The sequence below is a fragment of the Myotis myotis genome, unplaced genomic scaffold (genome assembly GCF_014108235.1).
Source record: "Myotis myotis isolate mMyoMyo1 unplaced genomic scaffold, mMyoMyo1.p scaffold_m19_p_9, whole genome shotgun sequence".
NCBI classification, from domain to species: domain Eukaryota; kingdom Metazoa; phylum Chordata; class Mammalia; order Chiroptera; family Vespertilionidae; genus Myotis; species Myotis myotis.
Genome location: NW_023416401.1, coordinates 30,756,644 through 30,773,540, shown reverse-complemented (window position 1 = coordinate 30,773,540; position 16,897 = coordinate 30,756,644). Strand labels below are relative to the sequence as shown.

General features: G+C 45.6%; 1 protein-coding gene across 13 annotated transcripts in view; it reads right to left on the bottom strand.

Moving 5' to 3' along the window:
- LOC118663754 (centrosomal protein of 76 kDa) overlaps positions 1-16,897 on the bottom strand; it is a 149,492-nt gene that overhangs the window by 69,987 nt on the left and 62,608 nt on the right. The window lies entirely within an intron of this gene.

Sequence of the window (16,897 nt, the reverse complement as noted above, 5' to 3'; positions counted from 1 at the left end):
ATATGTTTTTATTGATTTCAGAGAAAGGGAGAGAGAGAAACATCAATGATGACAGAGAATCATTGATCGACTGCCTCCAGCACACGCCCCTACTGGGGATCAAGCTGTAATCCGAGCATGTGCCCTGACTGGGAAATCAAACCATGACCGACACTCAACCACTGAACCATGCAGGCAAGGCGTGTCGTTTACTTTATATCAACTTATTACATATTCTTTAAAAAGACCGATGTAGATATGCTGATATCATATTTGCAGCAATTCAGGCCCTGTAAACCCCCTTCTCCTATGTTTCCTCCTCCACCTGGAAGAATGAGGGACCCACTCAAAAACCTGCTACAATCCTCACCACCCCACTACTTTTTTCTGGCCAGTAACACCTCTTGACAAATCCCTTCCTTTCTTTCTTCCTTTTTTCCTTTACATAACCAAAGTGCCCCATTTTAATCATATCTTACCTCAAAGCTTCTAGTCAACATTTCATTTTTGCTACTCAAACACCTGGCTTACTTACATCTGCCAACTTGAAGAGAGCCTACCCATGTGGCCATTCCCTTTTCTGGGCCTGTGTATCGGAGCAAGCTTGAAGGACAACTGAAGAAGCTGACAGGTCTGAAATCCCAGTGAATCAGGCATCACCACAGGTAAGAGTTATCTGTGGTGGCACAACCACTTCAAAAATACAACTAAAAGACAAAATGTACACCATCCCAAATCACAGGAAGACTGGCCAAGTGGAAATTCTACATCTAGAAGGAAAGAGAGGGGCACACTGAGACTCAGAGGAGGTGCGGAAGTAAAGTGCAGAGGTACAGAGGCGCACATGGAAAGGGCTGGAAACTGAGGGCGCAGCTGTCTTTTTCAATTGGGAGGGAGACACAAGCTCCCGACATCTCTGAAGTCCAGTACAGGGCGAGTCTCTAGGGACCCAGACTCATACGGGGAGAAACTGGACTGTCTGGCATCAGTTGGAACTCGAGGGCGGCTTTCTCTCAGAGGTGCTTGCAGCAATTACCAGGACACTGGGATGTGGGGCCTCTTAGGGTAGGACTGAGGAGCAGCCATAGCTGCTTGCTCCGCCCTGTTTATTCCCTGAGACCCCGCCCCACCTAAGCTGTGGCAGAGGCTTTTGCATATGAATGCCCTGGCCCTTTGCAATCTGAAAATTACCTAACCAACTGCAGCTGGGCCAGACAGACCCAGAACTTCCAAGAGAAGGCCCAAGGCCCCACAGAAGCTTGCATTGCTTCACAGCTGGGCCTCATTTGGGCACCTCCAAACCCCAAACAAGAAAGGGGAATCTGCAGATCTCTCCATAGCTCCTGCTGAGTAGCCTCAGGCAGAGACTAAATTAGCACCTCCTTAGATCCAAGAGCCAGTGTACCCAGTGGTCAGAGTGGGACCATCCACTTACAACTCCTCAGATCCATAAGGGACACACTCAGGGGGCAGACTCAGTGAGCACATAAGCCCCACTGAAGCAAGTCTTGCCCCAGAAGGGTGTCTCCAGCACAGAAGTTCTCCCACTGCAGACACAGCTGATTCTCACAGCCAATTGGCCTGGAGGTCAATCCCTTCCAGTGATACCTACAACAATCAAGGCTTAACTACAACAAGACTGTGCACACAGCCCACATAGGGGTGCACCAAGAGTGTCCACCTCAGGTAATTGGGGAGGCTGAGCCACTGGGCCCTACAGGACACCTAGCACAGAAAGCCACTCTATCAACACAGGGAAGCATAAAAAATGCAGAGACACAGAAACAAGTCACAAATGACAGAAATGGAGGAAAGCAAACTACTGGATATAGAGTTCAAAACCACGGTTATAAGGTTTTTCAAGAATTTTCTAGAAACCGCCGATAAATTTAGTAAGACCCTCAATAAGTCTAGTGAAACCGCCGACAAATTTAGTGAGACCCTCAAGAAATCTAGCGAGACCCTCGAGGTTATGAAAAAGAACCAACTAGAAATTAAGCATACACTGACTGAAATAAAGAATATTATACAAAGTTCCAACAGCAGACTAGAGGATCGCAAGAATCAAGTCAAAAGATTTGAAATACGAAGAAGCAAAAAACACCCAACCGGAAAAGCAAAAAGAAAAAAGAATCCAAAAATATGAAGACAGTGTAAGGAGCCTCTGGGACAGCTTCAAGCGTACCAACATCTGAATTATGGGGGTGCCAGAAGAAGAGAAAAAGCAAGATATTGAAAACCTATTTGAAGACATAATGACAGAAAACTTCCCCTACCTGGTGAAAGAAATAGACTTACAAGTCCAGGAAGTGCAGAGAACCCCAAACAAAAGGAATCCAAAGAGGACCACACCAAGACACATCATCATTAAAATGCCAAGAGCAAAAGATAAAGAGAGAATCTTAAAAGCAGCAAGAGAAAAATAGTCAGTTACCTACATGGGAGTACCCATATGACTGTCAGCTGATTTCTCAACAGAAACTTTTCAGGCCAGAAAGGAGCGGCAAGAAATATTCAAAGTGATGAATGCCAGGAACCTACAACCAAGATTACTCTACCCAGCAAAGCTATCATTCAGAATTGAAGGTCAGATAAATAGCTTCACAGATAAGAAAAAGCTAAAGGAGTTCATCACCACCAAACCAGTATTATATGAAATGCTGAAAGGTATCCTTTAAGAAGAGGAAGAAGAAGAAAAAAGTAAAGATACAAATTATGAACATCAAATACACATCTATCAACAAGTGAATCTAAAAATCAAGTGAATAAATAATCTGATGAACAGAATAAACTGGTGATTATAATAGAATCTGGGGCATAGAAAGGGAGTGGACTGACTACTCTCAAGGGGGGGTGGGGGAAGAGACTGAACAAAAATCGTGCACGTATGAATGAGGACAGTGGGGGAGGAGGGTAAGGGCAGAGGGTGGGGTGGGAACTGGGTGGAGGGGAGTTATGGGGGGAAAAAAGAGGAACAACTGTAATAATCTGAACAATAAAGACTTAATTTTTTTTTAAAAAAAGAGTTATCTGTGGTGGGACAGGGGGTGAGGGTGCTTCAATCCCTACGAATAGACCTTGAAGACTCACCCAAACAGGTAAGTGCCAGAACAGCTTTCCAATGTCCAACTAGTGCCAAAACTAAGCGGAAACTGTATGGTTATCTCTGTATCTGTGCCTGGTACTTTTGAATATTTGCCAAATGAATGGTTTCATCTTAGGGCCTCCAATAATTCAACAGCTTTAAGGAATGTTTGGGAAGAAGAAAAGGAAACTGCACATAATAATTTGCTGAGAATTAAATACTAACAACTTCAACACCTAGCTTCTTCTTGCACTAAGAGTATTCAAAAAGCAGAGTAAATATGGTCTCTACTAATTTTTTTAAAATCAGCCCACCTGTCTGAAACGGCTGCCTAATTTCTTTGGTCCACTTTCTAGAGGGCATCATTAAATATGCAGGCTGGAGGAAGAAGAGTGGACTCAAATGGCACAGATGACCACATGACTGCATAGCTCCATGTGTAGGCCCCCTTCCCTGCCCCCAGCTGACCACCATCCACTCACATCCAGTGAGGGACTGAACAACACTGGAGTGGAGATGTGGGTGAGAAGCCAGCCAGGACTGTACTGGCCAGCGATGCAGTGCAGAGGCGGCAGAGATTTCACATACTTTGGATTTTTACACTAGAGATTAGTTTGAGTCACCAAACTAAAGGGTATATATTATCTTTGACATTTAAAGTTTTTGAAATATATGACATTAAATAAGAAAACAAAGTAATATGTGTATCATTTGCTCCTAACATATTTTTCTTATATTCATTTGTTATAATTATATCTTCCTAAATACACATTTACTTTTTAAACTAAATTAGAAATGGTACAATGATTATAAGATACCTCAAACCTAAAATTCCTTTCAAATTATGTTAGAAACAATAATTCCTTCAAGAATATTCCCCATCAAAAGAACTAAAAAACTATTTTGACAGCTATGCAACAGTCATTTCTATAGTTGTGAATGATGTTTTAGGTAAAATAATTTTGTCATGTTAATTTATATACTACTAGAGGCCCAGTGCACAAAAATTTGTGCACTCGGGGGGAAGGGGGGGGGGTCCCTCAGCCCCGCCTGTGCCCTCTCACAGTCTGGGACACCTTGGGAGATAACGACCTGCTGGCTTAGGCCTGCTCCCGGGTGGCAGAGGGCAGGCCCAATCCCTAGGTGCAGCCCCTGGTCGGGCTCAGAGCAGGGCCGATTGGGGAGTTGGGGCGCCGCCCCTGTCATGCACAGAGCAGGGCGGATTGGGAGGTTGTGATGCCACCCTCAGTCACACTCAGGGTAGGGCCGATTGGGGGGTTGGGGCACCACCCCCTGTCACACTCAAGGCAGGGTAGATGGGGAGGTTGCGGTGCCACCCCCTGTCACGCACAGAGCAGGGCCAATCAGGGGGTTGGGGCGCTGCCCCCTGTCATGCACAGAGCAGGGCCCATCAGGGGGGTTGGGGCTCCGTACCCTGTCACGCACAGAGCAGGGCCAATCAGGGGGTTGGGGAGCTCCCCCTGTCACGCACTGAGCAGGGCCCATCAGGGGGTTGGGGAGCTCCCCCTATCACTCACAGAGTAGGGCCGATAGGGGAGTTGGGGCACCGCCCCCTGTCACACACAGAGCAGGGTGGATCAGGGGGTTGGGGTGCCGCACCCTGTCACACTCAGGTCAGGGCCGATGGGGAGGTTATGGCTCTACCCCGTCACACACAGAGCAGGGCCCGTGGGGGGCGGTTGGGGCGTCGCCCTCTATCACCCACAGAGCAGGGCCGATCATGGGGTTGGGGCGCCGCCACTCTCACACTCAGGGCATGGCCGATGGGGAGGTTATGGCTCTACCCCGTCACACACAGAGCAGGGCCCGTGGGGGGGAGGGGGCGTTGGGGTGCCGCACCATCACACACAGAGCAGGGCCAATCAGGGAGTTGGGGCGCCTTCCCCTGTCACACACAGAGCCGCAGGGCGATCAGGGGGTTGGGGAGCTCCCCCCTATCAGGCACAGAGCAGGGCTGATCAGGGGGTTGGGGCGCCTTCCCCTGTCACGAACAGAGCAGGGTGGATAGGGAGGTTGTGGCCCCACCCCCGTCACACACAGAGCCGCAGGGCGATCAGGGGGTTTGGGCGCTGCCCCGTCACGCTGATCCCGGTGCCGGGAGGCCTCTCGGCTCCGCTGATCCCAGTGCTGGGAGGCATATTACCCTTTTACTATATAGGCTAGAGGCCTGGTGCACGTGTGAGGGCTGGCTGGTTTGCCCTGAAAGGTGTCCTGGATCAGGGTGGGGGTCCCCACTGGGGTACCTGGCCAGCCTGGGTGAGGGGATGATGGCTGTTTGCAGCTGGTCACACATCCTTCTGGGTGGGGGTCCCCACTGGGGTGCCTGGCCAGTCTCGGTGAGGGGCTGAGGGCTGTTTTCAGGCTGGCGGGTGACGGAAGCTCCCAACCGCTCCTTTTTTTCTTTTTTTTTTTATTCTGGGCCAGCTTTAGCTCTGAGGCTCCAGCTCTTAGGCCTCCGCTGCTGAAAGCAGGTATCTGGTTTGTTTGGGTTCTATAATCGAAACAATGTATAACTCCAGCTCTGAGATCCCCGCTCGCTGAAAGCAGGTTTCTGCGGTTTTGTTTAGCTTCTATATTTGTTACAATGTTTCAAACTGCAGGCTCAGAGGCCGGCAAGGCAGGTAGGGAACGTTGGTTTCCTCCGTCACTGAAGCAAGCAAGCCTCATGTTAGTTTCAAGCTGCCTGGCTGCCGGCCGCCATCTTGGCTGGCAGTTAATTTGCATATCGCCCTGATTAGCCAATGGGTAGGGTAGCGGTCGTACACTAATTACCATGTTTCTCTTTTATTAGATAGGATTACTATCTTCTACCATCTTTTGAAATACTTCTCTAACATTTGATATTACATCATCTTTTAAAATTAAAAAAAAAGTAAATAAATATAAAAGAATACTCCCCAGCCCTGGTTGGAACATCATCCTGTACACAAAAAGGTTGTGGTTTTGATTCCTGGTCAGGGCATATACATACGTTGCAGGTTCGATCCCCAGTCAGGGTATGTACAGGAAGCAATCGATCAATGTTTTTCTCTGACATCAATGTTTTTCTCTCTCTCACCCCCACCCCCTTCCTCTCTCTCTCTAAAAGCAATAAAAACATATCCTTGGGTGAGGATTTAAAAAAAAGAATACTGCCCAAATGCCTGGTTCTTTATTAAAAGCAATATTTTTAATTCTGCCTATTAAGTCCTTTAGAGAACATATAAAATCCAAATTACATTTTAATGGCCATACAGAAGAAGTGTACTTCTATCACCACTTGCTTTCAGGCTCTATCTGTTCCAACATATCTTTGTAATATAAATCACTGTTTACATAATTTGGTTTTCCAAATAACAATAAAACTTCATCAAATCAAATTAACTGCCAATTTAGCAAAAGTTTAAGTCATAGATTAAACTTTTCAAATGCAATTATTTAGTTTAATTTATAATTTCCCAGAGGCCCAGTGCACAAAATTTGTGCACCCGGGGGCGAGGAGGTCCCTCAGCCCGGCCTGCGCCCTCTCGCAGTCCGGGACCCCTTGGGGGTGTCCGCCTGCTGGCTTAGGCCCCATCCAGCAGTCAGGCATTCCTCTCTCAATCCAGGGCTCTAGCAGTCTGGGACCTCTCACTCATTACCGCCCACCTGCAGCAGAGGCGGGAGAGGCTCCTGCCACTACCACTGCGCTTGCCAGCTGTGACCCTGGCTTCTGGCTGAGTGGTGCTCCCACAGCACTGACCACCGGGGGCAGCTCCTCTGTTGAGCGTCTGCCCCCTGGTGGTCAGTGCACATCATAGCGACAGATCATTCCACTGTTCAGTCGATTTGCGTATTAGGGTTTTATACTATAGGAGGATTTGTAAATAGATGCCACTTAAAGTAAGGTTAATACAATGACAAAAATAAGTCCATAAATTAACCATAGTATAAAAATATAGTAGGTAACAAACTCTCCATTTCAAGTCAGTAAAGACAAGTAGAAGAATCATTAGCTATCATCTTAGAAAACAATAAAGTAATATCCTTCACACTGAACCACCCCAAAAATTTTCAGGTAAAGACAAACATATTTCTTTTTTAACATACTAGAAAAAAAATGTGAAAAATTTACCTGCCAATAGTATAGGAAAGACTTCTTTCACGTTTAAGAGCAAAATAAATGTGTAATTATTACAGCTGCTACATTTATGTGAATAACTTTCTCGACATTGTTATGTAAGAACACAATATGGCCCTGACCGGTTTGGCTCAGTGGATGGAGCGTCGGCCTGCGGACTCAAGGGTCCCAGGTTCGATTCCGGTCAAGGGCATGTACCTTGGTTGCGGGCGCATCCCCAGTAGGGGGTGTGCAGGAGGCAGCTGATTGATGTTTCTCTCTCATCGGTGTTTCTAACTCTCTATCCCTCTCCCTTCCTCTCTGTAAAAAATCAGTAAAATATATTTAAAAAAAAAAAGAACACAATATGAATATTCGCGAAGTAGTTCTGCCAGATTACTCCAGTGTAATCTATCTTTTGCCATCCTTTATTTTTCTTCATAGCACTTAATATAATATTTTATATAAATTTACTTGTATATTGTCTATAACTAATAGAATATAAATCCATGCAAGCAGTTTTTATCTGTTTTGTCCATTGTTATACCTCCAGTGACTAGAAAAGTGCCTGGCATAGGGCAGGTGTTTTCTTTGTAGAAAGAAAGAAAAAAGGAAAGAGAGTGGAAGGAAGAATGAGAGGTAAGGAGGAAGAGAAGGAGAGAGGAAGAAATGGAAGGAGAGGAGAAGGGAGGAGAGGGGAGAAGGTGTCTATGTGCCTTCATAGCTCAGGCCTATGCCCCTGGTCTAGCTTGTTTCCAGGAGGGCTCACCTTACTATAACCAGTAAATTATTTTTTCCCTTTGGTTACCTGACTTTTACAATTAAAAATGCTAATGTTCTCTTTTATTAGTACTATATACATAATTAAAAATCTGATTTACTCTCACATCTGCTAAACAATGGAATAAAAAACAATTTTGTTAGGACATGCAACTCATTTTTAACTTAACTCAAGGTAAATAAACAAATTTTGTAAAATATTTCAATTATCTGAGAAGTCATCTGATATAAGAACAACACTGGATCTGAAAGCTTCCTTACCATACTTGTTTAATGGTGACTCATGAACTGGTACATTTCCTGGTTTCTAATTGCTTGAATAACTTGTGACAATCACAAGGTCCTGTTTCTCAAAATTGGATTGTGCCAATTCAACAATATTCATGAAAAGGCTTTAGCAGAAATGGCAGTGCAGTTTATCTTTTTAGACTGGCCTGTAACTGCTAACTTTCCCTTATATCTTACATTTTCTTCTGTTGCGTTGCCTTCGATTGATGCTTTCCACCTCAGCCCTATTTTGATTTTCCCTTGTAGCTGAAAATCATCAAAATCCCTAAAGAGACAGAATGTAATGGGAATCAACTAACTCTAGTTCTTGACTTGTAGCCAGGCCCGCAAGGCAACACGCAAGGCTCTGCCTCCCCTGCCCGTCACCTGGCTTAGTCATGGGACTGGACTAGAGTTTGGACAGGAAAATTGAGCAAATCGCTACAGTTACTCATGACTTATAAAAAGGCAAAAGGTATGTTTCCATCTTTAGTTTTTCACTTCACAGGACCTTCCACCCCCAGACACCAACCCATGATGTCTCTCTATTTTTATTACAAAAGCAAAACATATTCATTATAAATCTCAGAAAATACAAGCAATCAAAAGAAAATCGGCATATACAGAATCCCAGAGGCAATCAGTTAACAGTTTACTATACTTGTCCTTTGAATATATTTTTAGAAAAACTGGATCATTCGGTACTTATATTTTATAACGTGTTTTATACTATAATGGGCCATATCTCTTCACATAAACAATTACATTCTACTCATTTGCTTTTAATAATGCAGAGTCTAAGTGTTGAACATCAATTAGACATTTAGACAGATTCTAGTTTTTCTCTCTTATAAGAAGTGCTGCAAATAAGTATCTTCTAACTATATTTGTGTACATATTCTTATTTTCTTTGGAAATGCTCCTATAGGTAAAGTTAATGAATTAAGCCCATGCCCTTAGATGTGTGATATCTATACTAATAAAAGGGTAATATGCTAATTAGACCAGACCTGTTCCGGATATCCATCCGAACGTCCTTCCGGACAAAGCCACGGTGGCAGGGGCCAACGCAGGGGCGGTTAGGGGCGATCAGGCTGGTAGGGGAGGGCAATAAGTGGCGACCAGGCCAGCAGGGGAGGGCAGTTAGGGGCGACCAGGTCGGCAGGGGAGGGCACAGTTAGGGGTGACCAGGCCAGCAGGGGAGGGTGGTTAGGAGCAATCAGGCAGGCAGGCAGAGGCAGTTAGGGGTGATCAGGCCGGCAGGCAGAGTGGTTACAGGCGATCAGGCAGGCAGGCCCACCACCCCTCCCCATGGCCAGCCCCACCTCCAATCGGTCCCCCAACCTCAATCAGGGGCGGGGCCCGCTGGCAACCGCCCGCCATCTCCTCCTCCCGACAGGCCCAGCCCCAATCCACCCCAATTGGGATGGGCTAGCCGACCCCCACCCGTGCATGAATTTGTGCCCTGGGCCTCTAGTCCTATATAATAATCCTATCTAATAAAAGAGAAACATGGTAATTGGCGTACGACCGCTACCCTTCCCATTGGCTAATCAGGGCAATATGCAAATTAACTACCAGCCAAGATGGCGGCCGGCAGCCAGGCAGCTTGAAACTAACATGAGGCTTGCTTGCTTCAGTGATGGAGGACTCCAACGTTCCCCGCCTGCTGCTGCAGGCCTCTGAGCTGCAACTCTAAGCAACTATGTAACAAATATAGAAGCTAAATAAAACCCCAGAAACCTGCTTTAGTCCGGGCTTCAGCCAGCAGGATCGCAACATTGTAAGCAAAGGCCAGAAACCTACTTTCAACAGCGGAGGCCTAAGAGCTGGAGCTAAGCCTCAAACCTAAAGCTGGCCCAGAATAAAATTTAAAAAAAGAAAAAAAGGAGCGGTTGGGAGCTTCAGTCACCCCCAGCCTGAAAACAGCCCTCAGCCCCTCACCCAGACTGGCCAGGCACCCCAGTGGGGACCCCCACCCTGAAGGGTGTGTGACCAGCTGCAAACAGCCATCATCCCCTCACCCAGGCTGGCCAGGCACCCCAGTGGGGACCACCACCCTGATCCAGGACACCCTTCAGGGAAAACCAGCCGGCACCCACCTGTGCACCAGGCCTCTACCCTATATAGTAAAAGGGTAATATGCCTCCCAGCACTGGGATCAGTGGAGCCGAGAGGCCTCCTGGCACCACGATCAGTGTGACAGGGGTCAGCGCCCAAACCCCCTGATTGCCCTGCGGCTCTGTGTGTGACAGGGGGCGGGGCCACAACCTCCACCCTGCTCTGTTCGTGACAGGGGAAGGCGCCCCAACCCCCTGATCAGCCCTGCTCTGTGCCTGACAGGGGGGAGCTCCCCAATCCCTTGATCGCCCTGCGGCTCTGTGTATGACAGGGGAAGGCGCCCCAACCCCCTGATCGGCCCTGCTCTGTGTGTGACAGGGTGCGGCGCCCCAACACCCCCCCCCCCACGGGCCCTGCTCTGTGTGTGACAGGGTAGAGCCATAACCTCCCCATCGGCCATGCCCTGAGTGTGAGAGTGGCGGCGCCCCAACCCCCTGATCGGCCCTGCTCTGTGGGTGATGGAGGGCGGCGCCCCAACCCCCTGATGGGCCCTGCTCAGTGCGTGACAGGGGGCAGCGCCCCAACCCCCTGATTGGCCCTGCTCTGTGTGTGACAGGGTACAGAGCCCCAACCCCCCTGATGGGCCCTGCTCTGTGAGTGACAGAGGGCAGTGCCCCAACCCCCTGATTGGCCCTGCTCTTTGCGTGATAGGGGGTGGCACCGCAACCTCCCCATCGACCCTGCCTTGAGTGTGACAGGGGATGGTGCCCCAACCCCCCAATCGGCCCTACCCTGAGCATGACTGAGGGTGGCATCACAACCTCCCGATCGCCCTGCTCTGTGTGTGACAGGGTACGGAGCCCCAACCCCCATGATGGGCCCTGCTCTGAGCCCGACCAGGCGCTGCACCTAGGGATTGGGCCTGCCCTCTGCCACCCGGGAGCAGGCCTAAGCCAGCAGGCCGTTATCTCCCAAGGTGTCCCAGACTGTGAGAGGGCACAGGCCAGGCTGAGGGACCCCCCTCCCCCCCGAGTGCACAAATTTTTGTGCACTGGGCCTCTAGTGTTATATAATAAAAGGCTAATATGCAAATCTACCGAACAGCAGAACAACCAGTCACTATGATGCACACTGACCAACAGGGGACAGACGCTCAACACAGGAGCTGCCCCCTGGTGGTCAGTGCACTCCCACAGGGAGAGCGCTGCTAGCCAGAAGCTGGGCTCATGGCTGGTGAGCACAGTGGTGGTGGCGAGAGCCTCTCCCGCCTCCGCTGCAGGTGGGCAGTAAGGAGCAAGGGGTCCCAGACTGCTAGAGCCCCAGACTGGGAGAGGGATGTCTGACTGCAAAAGGGTGCAGGCTGGGCTGAGGGACCCTCCCCCGTACACAAATGTCATGCACCAGGCCTCTAGTATATATAATATTGCCCAATTGCTCTCCAAAGTTAATTACAATCTATACTCCTATATTTGCATAGGAAAATATAAATATATACTCTGATATCTGAATTCCTGTTAACAAAATTTTACATTCAGGGGATGACAAAAATAATAGCATCAGCCATCCCAGGAACTGCTTGCTATGCTAGTCACTTTTCACACCTGATCTCTCTAATCCTTACAACCACTTCAGGGGCAGGTGGTAACATGTTTAGTTTACAGACAGGAAACTGGGGCCCAATATAACAAATTATAGAACTTCCAGTCAAGATGGCAACATAGGTAAATGTGATGCATGCTCGCCTTGTCTCACAACCACATCAAAATTATAACTAAACTACAGAACATCATTCAGAACTGCCTGAAATCTGGATAAATGTAAGTCCTACAACTAGGGAATCAGATAAGAAGCCACATGGAGACTGGCAGGAGGGGTGGAGAAACCAAATGTGCTGGCCTCACAGGCACCTGTGGTGGATAAAAATCAGGAGGGCTGTCTCAGCTGCAGAGGTCCCCCCTGTGAGTGAGGGGCCCCAGCCCCACAGCAGGCCCCCAGCCTAGGGTTCCAGTGCCAGGAAGGGAAGTTCCCATAACTTCTGGCTGTAAAAACCAGTGGGGGTTGAGCCTGAGTGAGATGGAGGGCTACTGGAGTCTTCTTAAAGGGCTCACGCACAGATTTACCCAGACTCACTCCCTCTGAGCTCCAGCACTGGGACAGCAGCTTGAAGGGCATCAGAGACAGGTGGGAAGGAACTGAATTGACTGGCATCAGGGGGAGAAGTAGGAGTGAGGGGCTACTTTCTCCCAGAAGAAGTGCTGGCCGAGCTCATTGTTCATTTGATGAGCCCTCCCCCCACAGAGCCGGCAGGTGGACACCGTATCTGAGTCTCCATCAAACTGGCTCACACTGTTTGCCCTCCCCTGGTGATTCCATAAGACTCCACCCGACACAACATGCTGTTACTGACTCCCCAATAAGCTTCATAATTTTTAAAAAATAATTGCAGGGTCTTTCAAATTTCTCATTTCTTAAACATTTCCATTTCTTCTTCTCCCTACTCCTTTAACCAAATGTGGCTACAAAGCACCTGAAGTGTGGCTAGTCCAAACAGAGGAGCTGAAGTAAAACATACATACCAGACTTGAAAGACTTACTATGAAAAGGTATGTAAAGTAGTTCAGTAATAATTTTCACATTGAATGTGTGCTGACATGATAATGTTTTAGGCATATTAGGTTAAATAAAATATACTATAACATTTATTTCACCTGTTTCTTTTCACTTTTTAATGTGGCTACTGGAAAACTGTAAATTAGACATGTGACTCTCATTAAGTTTCTATTGGATAGCACTGCACTAAACCAGTTCTAATCAGAATGGCTCCTTTCTCCCTGGAAGAAATCCTTTCCCTGATTTTGTTTTAATAGTAAGAGACTGGGAAAGAAGGTGGGGGAATACAACATTCAATCAAAAATAGAAACTAAATGAAAATCTCCATAATGCTTTGAAATGATCACTTTGATCTTCACTTGAAATAAAACTCTATAAGATAATATTTTTACAAAGACACATATAATTAGAGTGTATTTAAATGACATTAAAAACATTATAACTCTGTAAAAATTCATCAAGCTATAACTTGATCTGTGCACGTTTCTCAATGTCCTATAAGTCAATAAAATATTTTAAAATACAATGTTAACACAACACAAATTAATTTTGTCCAAAACAGATGATTTCTGTGTTTAAGAAAAAAGATTTTTGCTTTTGCTTCCTTCCTAAAATATTAGAGTGAAATAAAAGCATCCTCCCTCCTTTCATTTCCTGCCTTCAGAAGTCAGAGTTCAAAAACAGATCATTTACATACTACTCCTTCTCAAAGGAATCTCCTTAGCAACCTTTTACAGCTTGTCATGGGTTGCAAAGATCTCCCATTCTTAAAAGGGCCAGTGTCCCTTCCAGAACAAAGAAATTTAATACAGTAAACTTAACAAGCTCTTTAATAGAAATTTTAAGGAGGTTTCACAATCTCCTTCAATTCTTTTGCCAACTCCTTTCCTCAAAGCATTCTGCTCTTCTCCTTCTCAAGGTAAAGTCAGACCTGGTAACCATGACCTCTTTAAAACCAACAGCAGCCACTTCTATACTTGGCAGTCGTTATTAAAGGCCAACCTACTGGCCCATACCTTGAGACACCAGGCCCATTTCACAAATACTAGTTGTTGATCCATTTTTTATTAATTTATTAAATTTCTTTCTTGTATAAACTACAGAACAGTAATAAAAAAATACATCTGAAAATCTATCATTATAAAAGGCCTGTGGGCCCTAACACCGCCATAACCACCAAAGACCGGCGCAGGTGGGTGAGGTGCTCGTTGGTGGACGGGCGGGGGGGGGGGGGGCGGACGACACGATTTCACACACTGGGCTTCTAGTATCTTAATAAAAAAGTATCGCCGAAACCGGTTTGGCTCAGTGGATAGAGCATCGGCCTGCGGACTGAAAGGTCCCGGGTTTGATTCCGGTCAAGGGCATGTACTTGGGTTGCGGGCACATCCCCAGTAGGAGATGTGCAAGAGGCAGCTGATCGATGTTTCTCTCTCATCGATGTTTCTAACTATCTCTCTCCCTTCCTCTCTGTAAAAAATCAATAAAATATATTTAAAAAAAAAAAAAGTATCAAATAATGCAAATTATAATTGTCCTGCTCATTTTTACTGCCTTGGTATTAACTACCTAATTTTATTAACTCTGCAGAAAAAAAATTAATAAAACTCTAAGTTTAATAAACCAAAATTTATATAAATAACAGTTTTAAGGAAACAGAGATAGTAGATAATTAGGAAATAGGTACTGTTGCCTCTAAAGTAAAGAGGGAATATTTGTGTCTAAAGCATAGACTAAATTAAGGCCAGCGCCCAGTCTTTTGAATCTGGAAGTGTGAGTCCTCCAACTTTGTTCTTCGTTTTCAAGATTATTTAGGCTCTGCTGGGTCCCTTGAATCTCCATCTGAATTTTAGAATCAGCTTGTCAGTTCTGCAAAGAAGCCAGCTGGGATTCTGACAAGGATTGCCTTGAATCTGTAGATGGTTTTGGGTAGTATTAGCATCTTAGTACTGAGCTTCCAATTCATCAACACAGGATATCTTCCCATTTGTTAGATCTTCTTTAATTTTTTCAACAGTGTTTTGTAGTTTTCAGTGTAAGTTTTGCCCTTCTTTTACTTAGTTCATTGTTAACTATTTTATTAATTTTGATGCTATTATAAATGGAATTGTTTTTCTAATTTCATTTTCGGATTGTTCATTGCAAGTATTTAGAAGTATAATTGATTTTTCTATTAAGATTTTGTATCCTGCAACCTTGTTAAACTTATTTATTAGTTTTGTAGAATTGTGCACCTGAAACCTGTATAATTTTAACCAGTGTCACCCCAATAAATTCAATAAAATGCAAACAATAAAAATAAAGAATAAAATATTTACTTCCAGATAATTCTGGTTATTCTAAAATCCTTTGCCAAATATATACATTTATAAACTGCTACTGATCTTCAAATATAGTAACAAAGGAACACTACTTGTAAAAATGTTGTATCCTATGGTCACACCATGTCCCCTCTATTTAAGACATCTATGACTAACACAGAAAGGCCATTTTTGGTAATAAATATTATCTGAGATAGAGAGATAGAAGAGAAGGGAGGACGGGGAGACAAGGAGGAGGGAGAAATGAATTTAAAATGTGCCAAATAACTATCATAATGCCCTTAGTCTATATCTGATGATACATGAAATCTAAGTGAGATTACCTATTTATCACATCAATAATGTTTCACTACCAACCTCTACTAATATGGACACTAAAAAACAGCAACTCAAAGGTAGACACATTTACTCTGAGGACACACAAACCCATTGCCATACCATATAAGTTAATGTCACTAGAATGGCCATGTAAATTCAGGCTTATTTACAAAAAGACAGGAAGCAGAATGTGAGCATCCTTCCTGTTCCTTTTACCTGTTGACCAAGGAGAAAATGCTGTCGTTACCAGCAGTAAATGGAGCTTCCAATACTTTATTTTATTTTATTTTTATTGTTGACACTATTACTTTACTAATTAATGTCCCCCATTTTCCCCGCTTTGCCCACCTCCACCCAGGCCCTCCCTCTGGCCTTCACCACACTGATGTCTATGCCTATGGGCTATGCATTTATGTTCTTTGGCTAATCTCTTCCCCTTTCATCCAGTCCCCCTACTCCCTCCCCTCTGACATTTGTCAGTCTGTTCCATGTATCCATGCCTCTGGTTCTATTTTGTTCGTCAGTTTATTTTGTTCATTACATTCCACATGTAAGTGAGATCATATGGTATTTGTCTTTATCTGACTGGCCTATTTTGCTTAGCATAATAATCTCCACATCCATCCATGATGTCACAAAAGGGAAGAGTTACTTCTTTTTTTATACCTAAGTAGTATTCCATTATGTAAATGTACCATAGCTTTTTTATCCACTCCTCTCCTGATGGGCACTTGGGCTGTTTCCAGATTTTGGCAATTGTAAATAACTAGAGGCCCGGTGCATGAAATTTGTGCACTGGGGGGGGGGGGGGGTGAGGAGACGGTCCCCTCAGCCCGGGCTGCACCCTCTCGCAATCTGGGACCTCTCGGGGGATGTCCAACTGCCAGTTTAGGCCAGATCACGCAGCAGGATCAGGCCTAATCTGGCAGTCGAACATCCCTCTCACAATCCGGGACCGCTGGCTCCTAACCACTCACCTACCTGCCTGCCTGATAGCCCCTAAAAACTCTGCCTGCCTGCCTCATCGCCCCTAACCATTCGCATGCCTGCCTCATTGCCCTTAACCACCTCTGCCTGCCTGCCTCATTGCCCCTAAGTGCCTCTGCCCCGCCATGGCAGCTTCATCCGAAAGGACATCCAGAATGATGTCTGGAAGGTCACTCGGTTGTCCAGTCTAATTAGCATATTACACTTTTATTATTATAGACGTTGCAATGAACATAGGGATGCATATATTCTTTCTGATTGGTATTTCAGGATTCCTAGGATATATTCCCAGAAGTGGGATCACTGGGTCAAAAGGCAGTTCCATTTTTAATTTTTTGAGGAAAATTCATACTGTTGTTTTCCACAATGGCTATACCTGTCTGCATTCAC